At 54.1% G+C, this 17997-nt stretch overlaps 1 protein-coding gene across 3 annotated transcripts in view; it reads left to right on the forward strand.

Moving 5' to 3' along the window:
• Nucleotides 1-644: 644 nt before the first annotated feature.
• The window catches only part of KLHL25 (kelch like family member 25), a 34452-nt gene continuing 17099 nt past the window's right edge, over nucleotides 645-17997 (forward strand). The window contains exon 1 of one of the 3 annotated variants that reach the window (XM_080808732.1): nucleotides 645-759. The gene's annotated coding sequence lies outside the window, so the exon portion shown is untranslated. Of the gene's footprint in view, nucleotides 760-7071; nucleotides 7179-11466; nucleotides 11571-17997 lie in introns of those variants that run through there. The other 2 variants (XM_080808734.1, XM_080808733.1) reach the window with 2 other exon arrangements.

Here is a 17997-nt window from a genome sequence, read left to right on the forward strand (position 1 = left end):
GGCACAGGCGTCAATCAAACGTTTGTGGGGTGAATTAGCGAATAGATGAATGAATGAACGAATGAATGAATATTTGAAGACTGGCTTACATAAAGAACTTAGTGAGAAATGGTATGGATCGGAGAGCTGAAGAACCCTGAAAAATACATATTCCAAGTACTTGATAGGGTTTAGTGGCTGCAGAAAACCCCAAACATTGAAACAAACCCAGAATAAAACAAAGGGGCTTCCCTAACACTTTCCCAAGTAAAAGCGTGGTTCCGCACACCCGGTGCAGAAGAGGCATGTGCAACGTACACAGTTCTCTCCTTCGGAAAGCTCTAGAACACCGGCGGGGTTTTGTTCCTAAACTTCGGCCGCGGGGGCGGGCGGACGCCTGTCCCTTTAAGAATCTGGTCAAAGTCTTTTTCCTCTCCCCGCCCCGCCCCCTCGCGGTGCCGGCGCAGCCCGGGCGCCCACCCCCTTCTCCCCCTGCGGGCTGAACTACGGGTTCGGCCGACCATCCGTCACAGAGGCGCCGCTTCTGATTGGCTTCGCGCCGGGAAGGCGGGGCGGGAAGGCCCGAGAAACTAGTTTGTTGGCGGCGCCCGGGCTGTACCGCAGCGGCGGCGCGCTCCGGCTGTGGCGAGCCGGGGGAGGGGAGCGGCGGCGGCGGCGGCGGCGGCGGCGGCGGCCCGGGCTGTGGAGCCTCGCGCGGGGCCTCTGAGCGCGGCGGCGGACCCGGGGTGACGAGCGCGGCGGGCGGCGGCGCCCCGAGCGGTGAGTGGCGGGGCCGGGCCGGGCTGGGAGGGGGACGCCGGCCTCGGGCGGGTCTAGCCGCGCGCCCCAGTCCCCGGGCTGGCACTTGTCACCGTCACCCCCTCCCCCGGGTGGGGACCGGGGGTGCGGGGCCCTGCGCGCCCCGCCGTGGGAACCCCCGGCTGAGCGAGCCCCCGGGGGGCCGCGTGCCCCGGCAGCAGCGGCGCGGTCCTCGGGGCCCCGGACCGCCCCGACCGCCGCGGGGTCTCGGGGGCTGGAGTCGGGGACAATGGTGGGATGGGAGGGGGCTGGCGTCGGCCACCTCCTCTCCAGTCCCCGCGCCTGCTCCCGCCCCGCGCGTGCCTGCGGATCCGGCGAGGGTATTTGCAGAGAGTTCCCGGCGAGGGAATGAATTGTTTTGCAAATGGATGTTGCGCGCGGGAGCTACAACTCTTTCCCTTGGGAGCGGTTGATTCATTGAGTCCGCAGACTCTCTTTTTAAAAAATTACTATCGATCCTGGAAAGAGGAGGCTGCTTGTGTGTGAGGATGTGAGCGGCTGGGCTCCGCGCCCGGGCTGGGCGAAGTCCCCGCGCCCTGGACGCCGAGGGCCAGATGGCCGCCTGCCTCGTGCGGGGCGAGGGCCGGGTCGGGGAGTTAACCAAGGCAGTGTCCCCCGTCCCCGTGTGCCCGGCCGCCCACGCCCTGCCTGACGGGACCCCTTGTCTCCGCGTGGAGAGCTGCGGAGCAGCGGAGCAGTGGTCAAACGCTGCTAAGTCCCACCCACCTGCCCACCGGGGTGGCGCCCCCCTAGCAGGTCCTGAGTGAGCCTTCTCCAGCCTGGCAGCCCTCTTCCCCACATCCTGCCCCGGCTTCTGGACCGCACTTGGGCACGCCCCCCCCCCTCCGCCCCCCCCCTTCCTTCTTTTCCTCCTCTAGTTGCTTGAGAAGCTTTTCCTTTCATAGACTGTACCCCTAGGGGCACCGTGCATTTTTTTGTGCTGCCGCTTTGAAGTCCCCAAGGTGCATCTTCACTCTCTTTGTGCAAAGAAAAGTCTTTATAAACCCGATCAAAGGGATTGGGGTGGTGGGTGACCCAGGCCCCTGCAGTTTTAAGCTGGGCACTCTTGGGTCCTTCTGACTTGCTTTGAGCAGGAGAAAGGCTCCCAGAGCTTTGGCCGTCCCTGGTGAGCCAGGACGGAGAGCACCAGGTGTCTGGGCCTTCTGGTTTCCACTCCGGCCATGTGAAGAGTGAAGTTGCCGTGCAATGGGGTATTGAGGGAGTGGGGGGAGGCAGGAACCAACCAACCCCCTCACCCCTGTTCTTACCATACACCGGGCTATGGTGACAGTGATGTGGCATCAGGCCCTTGGGACCCTTGACTTCTGTCTCCCCCTTCATAGGTGGAACTGATGCTCAGTGGGCCTGGGTGTGCTGTTAGGATTCCTAGGGACTGTTGTTAAAGACTCGCATTTGGGGGCTGGGGGCAAGTGGGGAGTAGGACACAAGGTCCATTCCACCCTGGACAGATTTGGTATCCTTCTGAGACCAGGGGTCCTGGGTTCCCCAGACTGTACCTGAGGAGGGTGATGGAGTCAGTCTTCTGGGCCTGGCAGCCCTCTTGGTCTTGAGTCATTCCGTTTGCCAGGAAGTGACTCCAGGGAGGTTGCTAGAAGGAAGGTAGAGAGAAATGGTAGAAACCTTCATCCTGGGGCTGGGCTGCAGCTGGTTATGTTTGTGGTGCAGAGAGAGGGGCTTGCAGGGGAGCTGCACACTCAGCATCTGAGGCAGCCTCTGCAGCCCCCTGCTCCCTAAAAGCCTCTCAAACCTCTGGGTACCCAGTGTGGGCGGAGGAAAGCAGGAGGCCAGGGGAGATGACCCAGGCCTGGGACTTGGAGGTCTGCAGCAAAAGCAGGCTGGCTTCTTCCCTTCTACCATGCTGATGCTCCAGGGGGCTGGGGAGGGACTATTATTCAGTGAGCGGTTTGTTTATGCATTTGTTAATTGACTAATTGAGTCTATGTCCGAAGGGCCTTGATCAGGGCCCTGTACTCTGTGAGCTCCTAGACAAGGGTGTGCTGGCCCGCGGAGTGGGGTCCTGGCACATGGACACATAGGTGTGTGCACAGTACCCCAGTGATAGAGGCAGCAAGGGGAGCTGAGGGGAACGGGTGGCAAAGGCTTTTTGAAGCGATGATGCCTTGACAAAGTAAAGATGAGAAGGGCATGGCAGAGCCCTGAGACAGCAGCCTTCTCCCACCACCCACCTGCACTTCTCCCAGAGGCCAGTGCCTTGCAAGCTCAAGGCAGGTGCAGGCTGAGGTCCCGGAGAATGCAAATGGGAGGTGAGAGAGGGGTTCATCTGAGACTGTGGAGTCAGCAGCCCCGGGAGTCTCCAGGAAGATGGATGCCTTCTGGCTCAGCCTCTCTGCTGGGGGGTCCTGGGAAAAGCCACCCCACCGGCCCCGAAGACCGGCCCGTCGTCTGAGCCCGCATCCATCTGGACCAGCCTGCAGTGTGAATGTGGCCTGGCCAGGGAGGGGCGGACAGAGCCTGCAGGAGGAAACAGAGTGGCCAGACGCAAATGAATTGGCTGGTTGAGATGCTGGTTTTCATCTAATGTGGTAAATTTCATAATTGAATTGCCTCAGGCGGCCAGAGCTATTGAAGCATTTTCCCAGCCAGGAAACACTTAGTTGGGACAGCTTGGGGGCGGGGGTGGGGGGGGGTGGGGACAGTGTGTGTGCATCCACAGCTTTTACTCACCTCATCCCAGTAGGGCCTTCCCCTCCATAATCTGAGTCTGCCTGCCGCGCCCCCCCCACCCCCACCCGGTACCGCACTGCAGCCTTCATAGCAGGTCCCAGCCTTGTTCCTGGACCCCCTGGCCTCTGAGCACCAATGCCCCTGTCCCAGTCAAAAGGTCGTGAAAGCTGGTACCTGTCACCTGCAGGCACTTGCCTTGCCAGGCTGACTCCAGGTCCCTGGTCTGTGGGGATGGGGATGGTGGGGAGCAGAGAGAGAGCTCAGAGATGGGAGGGCTTCCTGTTACGTCTCTTCCCTGCAAGACTGGGGAAAGGAGCTTGGGCTCAAGAACCAGACTTGGATTCAGATGCTGCTCGTGTATCTGTGATCTCTTGGGCCCCAGGCACCTCCACCCACCCTTTCCGCCCCGCTCTGGTGCCAGGAGACTCTGTTCTTTCTCACTGCTGAGCCTTTCCTTCTGAGCCCCGGCCATGCCCTTTGGAGGAACAAAGGTAGGCATGTGTGGCTCATTGACCTGTTCTTCAAAGCATTGGGTCAGTAATGAGAAACCCAGTTTCATTGGGAAATCTCACCCTATTTCGTCACAGTGGTCTCTGGCACCCCCGGGGTGTATACAGAATCTGGACCAGGTTGTCCCGGCCACACTGTTGTAATGGGACTGAGGCTCAAGACCAGCTCCACCTCTTCACCGTCCTGTGACAGCTGGAACGCTCACGCCTGCAGCCTGTCGGCAGAACGAACGCTTAAGTGGGGATCCGAGAGTCCTTCTGTGCCTCTGCGTGTGTGATTTCATGTAGGTCCCCTTACCTCTACGGGCCTCAGCTTGTCTTCTCGAACATGTGTGAATGCTCTTCGGTACAACGCTTCTGTTAGGTGTTTTGCTGTAAAATCCCAGAAGTTCTTACAGCCTCTGATGTCATGTAATTTTATAGGCTTGAGTTATTTGCCTAGCCGTCTTGGGCAGGAAGAGAGAGAGAGAGCAGCTAGTGGAGTGTGGGGGGCAGATTAGAAATCAGGAGTCTAGACTTCCTGCTCTGCCTCTGATGTGTGCTGTGGGGCTCTGGGCAGGTTGCTTTCCCTCTCTGGACCCTAATTTTTCCTCCTGTAGAACGAGAAGGGTATACAGTAGGCAAGCTCCTAATTTTCTTTCCTTTCTTGGTAAGTGGAAACTGAGTCAGACTTTCCCAGTTTCCCAGGCCTCCCTTGGCTTCCTGCCTCTGCCCACTGCCTTGGAGTCCAGGGCCTAGGTGTAAAGGCACTGGTGCCTATGGATGAGGGGCTAGTGACGCCAGAGGACTGGGTCAAAGAAGAAAAAAGCTAGGCCCAAAAGAAGGTGGCAGATGGATGGCTTACTTACCAAAGTTGCTCTGGCTGGTCCCAGGGAGGGACCTGGGCAACAGGTGTAAGAACACTTAGGCTGACACCTCTGTCCCAATCCCAAAATGAATGGGTTGGGATCTAGGCCACAGGTGTCCCTGGGGCCACTTCCAGAAAGAGATGGGCACAGATCTCCCAAGATTGGTAGGGATCGCGAGTGAGCCTAGGGGGACAGGAGGAGGACGTGAGGCTCCTACACATTGGACTTTGCCAAGGAGGCGCCTGCAAGACCAGTTGGATTGCTCTTCCCGCAAGAAGGCGGGGGCTGAACCGGGCCATGGGAGAACCGCATCTCTGTTGCCAGAGGGAGGACCACGTTCACCTTGGGTGTCATTTCCCACCCACTTCTGCCTGCCAAGAAGATACCTTCGGCCGTCAGCTGATCCATCGGAGTAAGATGCAGGGATAGGATGGAAACAAAAAGCCTTGTTTATCTTCTACCTGTTCTTGTTGGGCCCCTAAGGAGAGGCTGACCACAGATAATCTAGGCTGAATGGAATTAATTTCCTAATTACGATAAGGGGAGCCTTGCTCACTCATTTCTAGGATGAGCTGCCTGCCAGGTTTATAGGTGGCCAGGCCAGATTTGTCTGGGCAGGAGTGAGGGCCAAGAGACACAGGAGCTCTTTTTCTAGAAAGCCATTACATCCAGCATCCAGAGTTCGAGTTCTGCTGTGTGCTACCAGATTTGTGAGACCCTGGGCAGCAAGTCCCTTAACCTGTGCATGCCTCTGTTGTTCACAGCTTCGAAAAGGGGGAGAACCATACGGCTCCATTCATGCAGCAAGCCTTCATTTGGCGCCTTCTGAATGGCTCATCCTGGACTAGAAAGTAGGAAAAAAGAAGCCAGGTTCAAAGAGAGTCCTTTCTGGGAAGTTCAGTCTCTGATGTGTGAGGCAGACAGGTGGTTGTGGCATACTGCTAAAGAGTGAGTGGCACGGCAAGGGTCTGCCTCAGTCTCCCCACTGGAGAAGTGAAGAAGTAGACTGTCCCTAGCATCTCCATTCCAAATGGGTCCAATGAATATTTTTTGCCATCTGTTCTCTGCTAGGCTCTGGGATGCAGCAGAAGAAAGGCAAGGTCCCCACCATCCTGGAGCCCCTATTCAACTGGGGCCAGATAGACAAAATAAATAGAGCTGCCATTAGGGCTGCTGGACGTGGGTGAGGAGGAAACGGTCAAGGTGGGTGACCGAGGGAGCCTAAAGAAGGCTCCTCTGGGCCGGTGACCTTTGAGCGGAGACCTGTAAGACTGGACAGAGGCACCCCTGGGAAGATCTGAGGAAGGGCATTCGGGACAGGGAACAAGCGAGTGTACAGACTGGGAACCGCGTGGGCTGCGGCGGGGACCTAGCTAGAGATAGCGGCAGCCAGCACCCTCTGTAATCTTCTGATTTCTAGGGAGGCCAAGGAAAACGTGTCCCTTTAAGCTGATTAATTGTTTCCTTTAACTTGGGTAACACTTCAGTTGATTCCCTTTATGAACACACAACGAGAGAGAAAATGCAGCATGGCCTGGAAAGTCCCCCGTGTCCTTGGTATCTGTCAGCAGTTTGGTGCGCCCCTTTCTCGCCACCCTTCTTCTGTGTTTCTGTCCACAGCTTCTGTGCCCATGTGTGTGGTGACACTCCTGTCTATCTTACAGCTGCATGACACTCCGCGTGGGCCAGTCACCGGCTTCCATCTCAGCCTCTCCGAACGATAGGTCCTGTCCGATCCCCTCCCCCACCCCGCCCCTTCGTGCAGTCCATGAAGTCCCCTGTGTCCTGGATCGTGCATCTTTCTGATTTTTAAATGTTTATTGTCAAAGCCAAATGCCTTCCCCAAGACTCAGGCAGGCCACTCAGCCACCGATGGTGTCTGGGGGCCCGTTTGCCCACATCCTCACCCATACTCGATAATTCTTGATATTATCCACGTTTTCACTTTTAGCTCCTGTGATGGGGGGGCAGGTGTGGGTAGGTAAAGATCTCATCATTCCTTTAAAACAAGCAAACAAACAAACAAAAAAATTCCAGTTCATCCAGGCTTCCCCTTTTTGTTTTCATCCATCTTTGTTTTTTCCAGAATGTCGAGGTTTAGCAGTTGCTGGCTCTGCCTCTGACTGGTCTCCTGACCTCCAGTGCAGCTTCATCTGTGAAATGAGGCCCTTTCAGTCCCTGCCCTGCCCCCTGTCAGGCTACTGTGCGTTGCTTGTGGTGCATGGGAAACATTCCTGAAAGTTCATTTTATGCTGAAAAGTTCTGCAAACATCATGGGTTTTATCAGCGAGAGCCAAGTATTTGAAGCCCAGAACATGTGAGTGAACCCGAGTGTTTCCGAACAGCCAGTGTGTCTAGGGGAGGGACTGGGGTGGCTTTAGGTGGGACATCTGCCTGGCATCCCTCATGGGTCCTGAGAGAGATGTCAGAGGGCTAGCTGAATAGGTAGGTGTCTCCCTGTCTGACCTGCAGGAATGAAGGAAGGAGCCGGAAGAGTAGAGGAAGAGGGCTGGAGTAGAGGAAGAGGAAGGCTGGAGCCCTTCCATAAAAAGGCTCTGAAAGGGGCATTGGTCATCACAGGCTGATCCTCCTATTTAGCTGCTGGCCAGGGCTCCTAGAACTTTACAGATTCCCATGTTAATTACTTTGGGGGTCCTTGTTTGTTTTCCTGTAACAGGAGGCTTTATAACAAGCAAAAAAAGATCGACAAAAGGGCCCATTTTTTTGATTTGGAGACAGAAGGATGGCGAAGGTCTGGAGATTGGTAGAGAAGGAAAGGAGGAGTCTGGGGCCTCAGAAAACCACTCCCGTGTGATTCCTGGGTGGCATCAGGCCCTACGATGGGGGACCCAGGGGGCTGGCAGCTCTGTGTCCTGGGCCGCCGGAGGAATTCACGACTACCGGGATTCTGGTGCCTGGGGAAACTTTAGCCAGACTCTCCTGTCATTCCCCAAGTGGACTCTCACAGCTCACCCCCTCTACTCCAGGGGCAGTATCTAGCTGGCCTGAGCCCTGCCACCCTGGGGATGACTCAGACCTAAGCCCTACTGGAGACTTCTATCATCCCCCCAGCCCAGCCTGGTGAGGACAGATGCTGGGGACAGAAGGCTACAGAGAGGGAGGTAGACAGACACGGGAGAGGATAATAAAGAGCAGATACACAAGGGGGCCACAGGACCCCCAAAGGGCCTTGGTAGGGGGCCTCTCCTCTCTGTAGTTCTGCAGTTAGTGAGCAGGAGGAGAGGGGTGTGGGGGCAGGTTTGTGCATTTCTCAGACATCCCCTGATGCTGAAGGTTGGGATTTTCAGGAAAGTTGAGAGGGGAGCATCTTGGGAGCTGATTTGAGGGTGGTTCACTGGGGGCAGAGGCACAAGGGGGCTACCTTCACTGGGTGTCACCTGCTGCCAGCCTGAGCCCAGCTTGCAGGCGTTTCCCGGAGCTAGCGTGAGCATGAGACCAGATCGCCAGGTTTCCTTTCAGGCCCTGACACGGGCTGGTGTAGTTGTGCTGCGGGAAGTTGCAGCTGCTATTTTTACCGCTCCAACTAGGACTTTTTACTGGAAGGTACAATTACAAGCAAAATGTCAGGGTTTGGTTGGCCAGCCAAGCCCTGGGAGGCTGCCGCAGGCTGAGGCGGGGGCCACGGCATGGTCGGGTGGTGTGTAAAAAGCAAGACACTTTGCACGTGGACACGTACCTCCCCTGGTCGCCGAGTTGGCTTCTCCTGACCGCTGGCAGTGTCTGGAGTTCTCCTCTAGGCCAGAAAGAGGCCCATGCCGGGTTTTGCCCAGATAATTGCACCTGAACACCTTCTAACCGGCTGTCATGGGACTGAAGCCAACCAGCTAAGCCATCCCGTTCCCGAGCACCCCGGAAGTTGACACTACGTTCAGTGAAATTATCGAGAGCCTTCTGTATGATGCCTGTATTGCTAAGTGGTAGAGTAGACGCGAGTCAGACAGTCCCGGCTCTCAAGCAGCTCCTGTGAAGTGATTAAAGATAAAGAAGGTGTGAATGTTCCCCAGACCCTTTGAACAAGCACTTGGTATGCTTTTCCCCATATGCGTGGTGGTTTGCGGGCCAAGCGGGGCTTCTGTTAGATCCTGTTGCTGCATAACAAATCACCACCAGTGGGTTCAGCTGTATGTGTTTATTAGCTCATAGTGCTGGAGGGCAGAAGCCTGAGCTCGCTGCTGCGCTGGGTTCTCTGCTTGGGGTCTTGGACCAGAAGTCCTAGGTCAAGGTATTGACTGAGCTCTTACCCTGAGGCCCTGGGGGAGAGTCTGCTTCCTGGCCATTCAGGTTGTTGGTGCAGTTGAGTTCCCGGTGGTTGCAGGACTCAGGTCCCCCATCCACTCTGGCTGTCATCTGGATGCTGATCTTGGCTCCTTGAAGCTGCCACATTTGGTGCCACATGGCCCCCTCCATCTCCAGACCCAGCGCGGGGATATCAGATCCTCTCCTGCTGCAAATCTGTGGCATCCACTTCTGTGACCCGCCTGTGAAGGGCTCCTGTGATTAGGCCAAGCCCACCCAGGTAACCTCTTTGTTTCTAGGTCACCTGATCCATTAGCAACATCATTAATTATATCTGCAGATTCCTTTGCCAGTGGGTGAGGTGGCAGGCATGCCATGTAGGTCCCAGGAGTAAGGCCAGGCTGGGGGTCAGGGCACTGGCCATCTTTGCATGTTTCCACCACAGGGCTTATGCCACCAGGGGCTGTGACAACAGTATGAGGAGTGGCAGCTTTCATGAGCGGAGTGACTTGTGTGCCGCATTATACCAAGCTCTTCCCCTGGATTCTCTCCTTTAATTCCCACGACAGTACTTTGACGTAGGGACCGTTATTTTCACCCCCATTTTCCATATGAGAAGACTGAGGCTCAGGGAGTGTACGTATCTGGGGCCAATCATACAGGTACAAACAGCAGAACTGGGATTTGGCGCGTAGAGCCTGCCGCCTTGTTAGTCGGCCGCTCCTGTGTGATTCTTGCGATTTCTGGAACACCGTCCAGGAGGGTTGAGGGTTTCTCTTTCCCGTCTAGCACTTAAAATATTTAGATATGAAATCTGTCAGTCATGTTGCAGGTTAATACAGCGGACACCAGGAACCTCTTCCATGGGTCCGACGGATGTCTGGATCTTTCTGATTCTTAGTCCAGTGGATGTTGTGGTTAATCCACTTCCCCTTCAGCCGTTGACTAGCTTTGCATATCCTCTAGGCAGCAAAAATGACACTGAATCCTGTCCTCTAGGAGTTGGAAATTAAAATAAGGGCACAGTGTACAATGATCTGAAGGAATAAAGAGTGCCAGACAAGAAACACCACAGTGCTATAGCAAAGAATCAACGGGTATGAGAACGCTAATAGCAGGAAACAAGACAAAAGTGTGTATTTACTCACCGCTGTGTCCCCGGTACATATCACGGAGCCCTGCACATAGTAGGTGCTCAGATTCCTTATCGGGGTAATTTTTTGAGCATCTTGTGTGTGCAGGGCCGTCTGCACGCCAGCTGCCAAGTCCAGAGGGGCTGTGATGGTGAGGTGAGGTCTCGTGGAGAAGTTGAGACTTGAGGGCAGAAGGGTCGGTGGGTAGAGCTGGAAAGGCCAGCCTGTGCCTGGGTGCTTGGTGGCAGGGAGACAGGCCGCAGTGGGCAATGAAGCTAGAGTGGGTGACAGACTGAACACGGCGATGTCCACGCCTCACTGAAGGCTTTTTGGGCAGGAGAGACTGGTGGTCAGGAGCAAAGCGTTTGGCCTCAGATTGCTGGGGGGAAAGGGGGACACGTTGGGGGGCAGGGGCCCCTCACAGCCAAGCGTGCAGTGGGGAAGTCCTCACCTTGTCTCCAGAGTAGGACTGGTGACACAAGGAACCCAGGAAGGAAGATTTAATGGAACTTGGTGGCCAAGCGATGTGCTAAAAATGCATATATGAATGAGTTGCGATTTCTGGGCAACCATGTATTTGGCTATAAATATACACACATATGTAATTTTAAGAGACCAAGAATTATCAGCTGCAAAGCCCAAAGGCAGCAGCCCATGCGTGGCCCCTGTAGTTTGCTGTCTGAGGCCCTGCCCAGTACAAAGTACCCAGATCTGTTATTTTGGGGAGGAATGAGGGGGTCCTGTGGTAAGAAAGTAGCTGGTAATGAGAGGAGGATCAGGGCAGGCCGGAAGAAGGGAGGCCCCAGGGCATGTGGGGAGGCCGGCTAGCCACAGGGTAGAAAGTGCTGGCCCTTGCGACTGCACCTCCGTGCAAGCTGGGGAGGGGGTCGAGCCCCCCAGGGGCGGGTCATTTGCCGTCACCCGCTCCATGCTTCCCTAGTTTTCCTCTGAGTTCTTAACAGAAACATGGCTAATGTGGAGGGTTCAGGGAGTTCTGCTAACCTGGTGTTGTCGAAGTGTGGCTAGGAGGATCCCAGGGTTTCTTCTAGGGGTCCCCAAGGTCAAAACTGTTTTCACGGCAACACCAAGGTATTATTTGCCTTTTCCACTCATCTCTCCAAGCGCATGGCTTACTTAGTGAGCTGATGTGTTCCGAGTGACCATTGCACGGTGTTACCAAAGCACGCATGGGTGAAAAATCCATTCAGAGTGCAAGATGGACCAGGAGACCGGAATGTCACAGAGTACAGAAGTTCACGGGTTCGGGCTCAGGTTCTACACCGCCTAATCTGCAGGAGGCTACTGCTGCACAGGCCTTGGTGAGTGAGGTATCAGAGACGAATATCCTATATTATCTGAAAAGGCTCTTACCGTTTCCTTCCTTTTCTGGCAGCCCATTCCCGTGAGGCTAGATTTCTTCACATTCTTCAGTGAAAACATTTTACAACAAGCATTTTGAGTGCCAGAGCACCTGGGAACTGGGAGCTGGGTGCCAGGCCCTGAGCCCGGCTCTCTGCCTTCATTTCCCCTCAGCCTGCTGTAGTGGGTGTGGTGATGTTCACACCCATTTGACAAATGGGGCAACAAGGGCACTGACTGCGCATCTGAATTAGGTCTCACATCATGGACGAGGCAGTAGCAGCAAGAGGGGAGGCCCAGGCGGGGGTGGGTGGGGGAGGCAGATGCCTGACAGAAAGCCCGTGTCTGTCTCCACGTCATCCGCTGTCCTCGGCAGCGGGCACCCTTCCGGCGGCACTAAGCCTGTCAGGGAGATACCCCTGCACATCCTTCCTTCTTTCCTGAAGCCCAGGAGGGAAGATGCAGGTTTGCTCCATGGGACCGGGGTGCTCGAGAAATCAAGGGTTTTCATTTAAAGGACTATCTCCTGTTCAGCTGGACACAGCATTTGTGGCATTTGTGGCCGGGAGGGTTCTTTGTCTTCATAAATAGCCCTCATTGTGCTCTTTGAGCAGGGACTTGGGAGCAGAATAACTTTGAACGCTGAAGATGTGTGCACAGTTTTTTAATCTTCTCTGGGTCTCAGTTGGCCCGTCTGTACGGCTGGGACCTTGAAGAAGTGGCTTAAGGATTGAGCAAGAGAATGCATTTAAAAGCAGCTGCCACAAAGGTTCATGCAGGGTTTTGAAAAAGTGATACTGTACCTGGCACAGAATTCAGTGTAGAGGGGTGGGCGTCTCCCCCGTTCCCACCAGCGGCACTACCGTCCACCGGTTTCCTACACAGCCTCCCAGAGGTAGTCTCTGCACACGCCCACAGCTGTGTGTCGTGTCCGCGTGTGTACAGAGGTGGTCTGGTTTCTAGCAGACGTAAAAGCCTCCCATCTGCAGTGCTTTTCATGGTAGCATGGAAAGCCACCTGCTTAATATATATATGTGTGTGTGTGTATGTGTGTGTGTATATATATATATATATATATATATATATATATATGGCTGCGTAGTGTTACACTCTATGAATGAACCAAGGTTTGACTAGGACTCTTAGTTATGAATATTACGGTTATTTTCCAGCCTTTTGCTTGCAGCCAGAAGTTCGTGTGCAAATGGGACTGAGGGCAAGGTTCCCAGGCGTGGAAATGCTGGGGCAGAGGGCCCCTGCGTTTGTCATTTTGAAAGATATTCAGAATTGCTCTCCAGCTACACTCCCCTGCTCCCGGCCCTCAGTGGGAAGAGAAAAGACAGAGCTTATATATTGGGCATCAGGAATTGAGGAGCATTCTGATACCTTTTTGGCCTTCACGCTGACAGCCTGGGGAAGAATGAACCAGGAGAAAGACCCACTACGAGCCAATAACCAGTGCTTTACTCTTGGTGCTTTTGTTGTTTTTTTCCCCAGTTCTAGTCTGCATATTCATTTCCCTCCAAGACTGTTGCTCCAGGTGGCTCATTGAAAATGATATCTAGGCCAGAGTGCTTTTAATGGCTCCATCTGTGGGGCTCTGAGAATCTTTTAAGGGACCAGACAGGAAAAGAGACCATCTCCCTCTGGGTTCCCACCTCCCTCCCCCCCTTTTGCCAAGGGCTGGGCCAGTCCTTCTGAGGAGGGAGGAACCCAAGACCACGGTGCAGTGTTCGCTTTGGAGCGGGCTATTCTCTCTGTCCCTCTTTGTTTCTCTCCGTCTCACTCTGGATAAGTGAGAGGAAACAAGTTATTTCAACAGATGGGTGAGCTTGAGTGCGGAGTTCTCTGTCCCCTCTCTGATTAGAGCAGTGGTGTCCATTTCATTGGCATTGCTCCCAGCTGGAGGAACAGCTGGGCTTGCAGACTCCCAGTTTTGGGGGCCAGAGACAGTCCAGGTGGCCCCTGCTGAGCTGAGGGGGAACGGGATGTGGTACCTTCTGTCTGTCCCGCCCTGATGAATTTGGTGCTATCTACACCACCATCCCCCTTAGCTGTAAGAAGGCGCTTTGTTGCAGGGGCGGTTTAAGCGTGTGTAAACAGAGCTTTTAGGACAAAAGGACATCAAGCATCTGTGATTCTTCTCCATAGATTTTATCCCTAGAGGATACAGCAATTCAACATAAGCAAAAATGTTATTCTTCAGGTAAAAAGTTTTAAAACTGGATGAATGACCCAGATGGTCGTTGTATATTTCACAGACCTTGAAAGTTACATTCGGCAACCACAGAGACACTGGGCTGTTTGATAAGGGAGCCAGAGGCTGTGGATCCCAGTGCCTGTAAGCAGCAGGCACTTAATTAACCTTGTTCAATAGTGAATGAAGGATAGGAATTTGGAAACTATGTAAATAGGTAAAAACAATGTAAAATAGGGCCCCATAACTGCAACAGTGTAAACTGTTCAGGGATAAAGGGGGGAAAATAAGCCAAAGTGAAAACAGTTCCGCAGTGTTTCTTAACCTTATCGCCTTCCCCCAAACCTTTTTAGACCTTTTTTCCCCAACTGTGCTTACTCCTCCCATAAATGTTAATACCAGATATACTGTAAGTCAGTGTGCCGTGTGTATGTCTGTGCTTTATACATAGAAAAGAACAAGCGGGGCGCCTGGTGGCTTAGTTGTTTGAGTGTCTGACTTCGGCTCAGGTCATGATCCTGGGGTCCTGAAATTGAGCCCCACATTGGGCTCCCTGCTCAGCGGGAGTCCGCTTCTCCCTCTGACCCTCCCCCTGCTCATGTTCTCTCTTTCTCTCTCTCTCTCTGTCTCAGATAAATAAAATCATTTTTTAAAAAAGAAAAGAAAAAAGTGCACACACAGGATTTTCATCCCCCAAGAACTAATTTTCACCCCTTAGGGCAGTGTCCTCAGCCATAACCGCCCTATCCCCTCACCCTGAGGAAAACCCTCAGGAAAATGCCTGTGTTCAGGGTTGTAATTCTGGGGGATTTGCATCTTTTGTATCTTTGGCTTCACTCTTAGATCGTCTTTTCAGTAAAAATGACTGAGCTCCTGGGTGTGCCTCTTGGCCTGTCTCACTTGATCCGTGGAGCTCATGCCGTGGGAAGACAGGGCTCTGGGCAGAAAATGGGGTGCTGACTGCCCAGAGCTAAGGCTGCCCAGACGGTCCCTCCTGAGGGTCTGCTTCTCTCCTGAGCAAGATAGCCTCTCCTAAAACACAAAGCCTTGCGGTTGCGGAGCTGGCAAAATCCTTACATTGTCCTAGAGCAGCTGGGCAAGACATGGGAGACTGTCAGATCCTTTCCCTGAGGCGGGCTTGTCCTCGCCTGAATAGGACCCACAAGATGACCCTAGAGGCTGGAGGCCCCTTTGCAGTGCACAGGAGAAAAGTTAGTTCGTTACCCATACTGGATATCCTGGAGCACGGAGGCTTCATTCTCCACACGTTGGCACTGCCCTGGGTGCACGGAAGCTGGATGACGGGGGGTGGCTCCAAGGGGTAGACAGAGAAGGGAGTATCTGGTGGCTGGACCCCAGGCTGTGGCCCTTAGATCTCCTCTGTCCGTTGGTGCCTGGGAAAAAGTGAGAGGGAGCTGCACCCTAAGCAGCCTCGTGACATTGGGTGCACAGAGTAGGGTGGTGGGAGCTCATCGCCCCAGGTCCAGCCGGGGAGGTCCAGGTGGTGCATGTACCTCGGGCTGCAGGGAGGAGGACGAGTCAGCGCAGAAGGCATGCAGAACACTGCCTACTGTGTAGCAAGTACTTGAGAACTGCGATTCAGTACCGTAGTACTGTTCTGGCCCTGAATCCTGGAGCTCCTGTGCTTGTGGACAGATGACAGAAATGGTGGGGCCGATGGCCGGAGTGTGCTTCAGGTGCTCACGGGTGAGTGAAGCCGTGGGCCTGGTTTTGGCCGATGAGATGGGAGCAGAAGGGCTACGCGTCTTGAGGCCAAGCATGGGGTTGTCAGTGCTCACGTTCCAGAGCGCTCTCCCTTTTCCCATTGGCATACCGACTGATGACACGGTGCTGCTCTGTCCTCGGGGTCCCTGGGGCTGGCCATGATGACAAGAACACTCCCACATGCCCTACCCGCCACCACCGAGCTGTGATGTGTGTGGCATGAGCAAGGGACAAACCTCCGTCCTCTGAAGCTGCTGACGTTTGGGGGTGTTTGTTGATGCAGTGTAACTCAGCTCACCCTGATTAAAGCAGACGGTCCCGATCGCATCAGGCTTGGTTATGGGGATCACAGTTTCTGGGGGAGATGGCCAGCACAGCAGAGGCCCACCGTAGTCATGCATTTGGTCTGGCTCCCCTCCTGGCCGGAGTTCCCTGCTGAGGCTTTGCAACAAGTGTTGCTTCATCTCCCAGCAGGGTTGCACAGCCTTGACCCCTTACCTCCTGTCCTGTGCCTCTTCTAGGAAGGCAGAGCCTGGTGCCCTGGGTAAGCCAGCGCAGCGCAGCCCCAAGCCCTTCCCCCGAGCAGCGTTTCCACACCAGTGGAGTTGGCAGCCATCTCACATGCATCTGTCAACTGTAGTAATAGCCCCCCAGCTCCCCGGCCGGCAGAGGCTGCAGTAGGCTGGAACTTGGCTATCAGTCATGGATGCCAAAGAAGCTGGCCTTCCTCAAGTGTGCCTCACGTTTGGGGGCATTAAGTGAGAAGGCTGTAAAACACGTGGAAAAGGCACTGAAGCCTTTGCCCACCCTCTGGGTCTCCCAGGACCTCCCTTCCCCTTCCAGGCTTTGGCTGCAGGTGGACAGGTGGGCCATGTGTAGGGAAGCCTTAGGACTCACTAACCCACCGGGGACACACTGTACGGGGAGCTGGGCATGTTTGAGAGGGTACGGTGGCACTGGATGTCCTGACCTCAGAACCGCAGGCGAGAGAAGCAGGTTGTCCCACAATGCGGTCTGCCAGAGGTCTCCGAGTTCGCTGGGATTCTGCCCTGTGGGGAGGTGAGCTCTGGGGCAGGCTGACCTGCTGTCTCCCTTTCATGTGGGCCATCTGAAGCAGGATCATGTTGGTACTGCTGAAGGAGGAACCTGGTTGTAACCCAGCGCTGGATGAAACAACACCCTCACCCCTTCCCTGAGCCATGCTCTGTTCTAGAACTGTCCCTGTGGCCAAGCCGTTCCCCTGCAGGAGGAGCGGGGGTGAGGCTGTGGGCTGGGGTGGGGCAAAGTTTCATCCAGCCAACTAACCACATTGAGCAGAAGGTGTGTGTTACACAATTCTCATGACTTTGCTACAGGTTTGAGATCTTTCACAATAGAAATGGAAAACAAAATCGAAATAGAGACACAACAAAAAATACAAATAGTTCTAATCCTTTGTGGTTTAAATTAAAAACAGGGTACATATAAGTTTTTGAATGTGTATAAAGTTTTATTTTTTTTAAAGAAAGGACTCTTGAGAGGTAGAGGCATTTAGGGAAAGGACCCTTTGTCTGATGATGCACTTGTATTTCAAATGGTCTCTGCCTCTAATTAAGTTACCGTGGTCATAGTGATTTTGCTTTCAATTAACAATTAGATCTGTGTGCTTTGTAAGGGTGCTTAGTTTGCTTTCCATTTGAAAAATGGAAGAATGGATACCCCTGCACCCTTTGTGCTCCCTGAGGTGCTTGGGTCCCCAGACGTGGGGGTGGGGCAGGAGGGCACTTGCGCTGCCGGGTCACGTGGCCACCCCGAGATCCCTGCCTGGGAAGCGTGTTGCATCACACAGCCCAGCGCCTGTGCGGTTTTTCATAGCATTTAACTCCTTCGTTTTTACAGCTCCTGGAGACACCGAGATCTAGCCGGCTTGACATACCCCTTTGGTGTTTTTTTCTGATTGCAAAAATATTACATAATAATTTAAAAAAATCAAACAACTTATAAATGAATAATAGTGCAAATTGTCTTAATCAAAGCAGAGGGCAGGGACGCTGGCTGGCTCTGTAGGATGCTACACTGGCTCTGTACTCTGGATCTCAGGGTCATGAGTTCAAGTCTCATGTTGGGCGTAGAAATACTTTAAAAAAGAGAGAGAAAAATAAAAAGAAAAGAAAACCCAGACCAGAGGGTAGGGATGGAGTAAGGCTTAGGGGTGTCTTCTGTGTCCTTTGCTCAGTGACAGTGGTAACAAGTGGCAGTACTGAAACAGGCCACGGAGGGAGCGTGACCAGGCCACTTGAAATGCTCATCATTTACTGTCTCAGTTGTCTCTCACTTGTTCTCCGTGTCCCTCTGTGGGTGGGAAAAAAACAGACCCAGAGAGATGAATTAACTTTCCCAACAGTGCACAGTAGTGGCTGCCTGGTCTTCAGCAGCCCCGTTCTAACCAGCGGCCTTGAGGAAATTTGATCTCTCCTCCCTCTGCT

Source organism: Martes martes (assembly GCF_963455335.1).
Source record: "Martes martes genome assembly, chromosome: 7".
Classification (NCBI taxonomy): Eukaryota; Metazoa; Chordata; class Mammalia; order Carnivora; family Mustelidae; genus Martes; species Martes martes.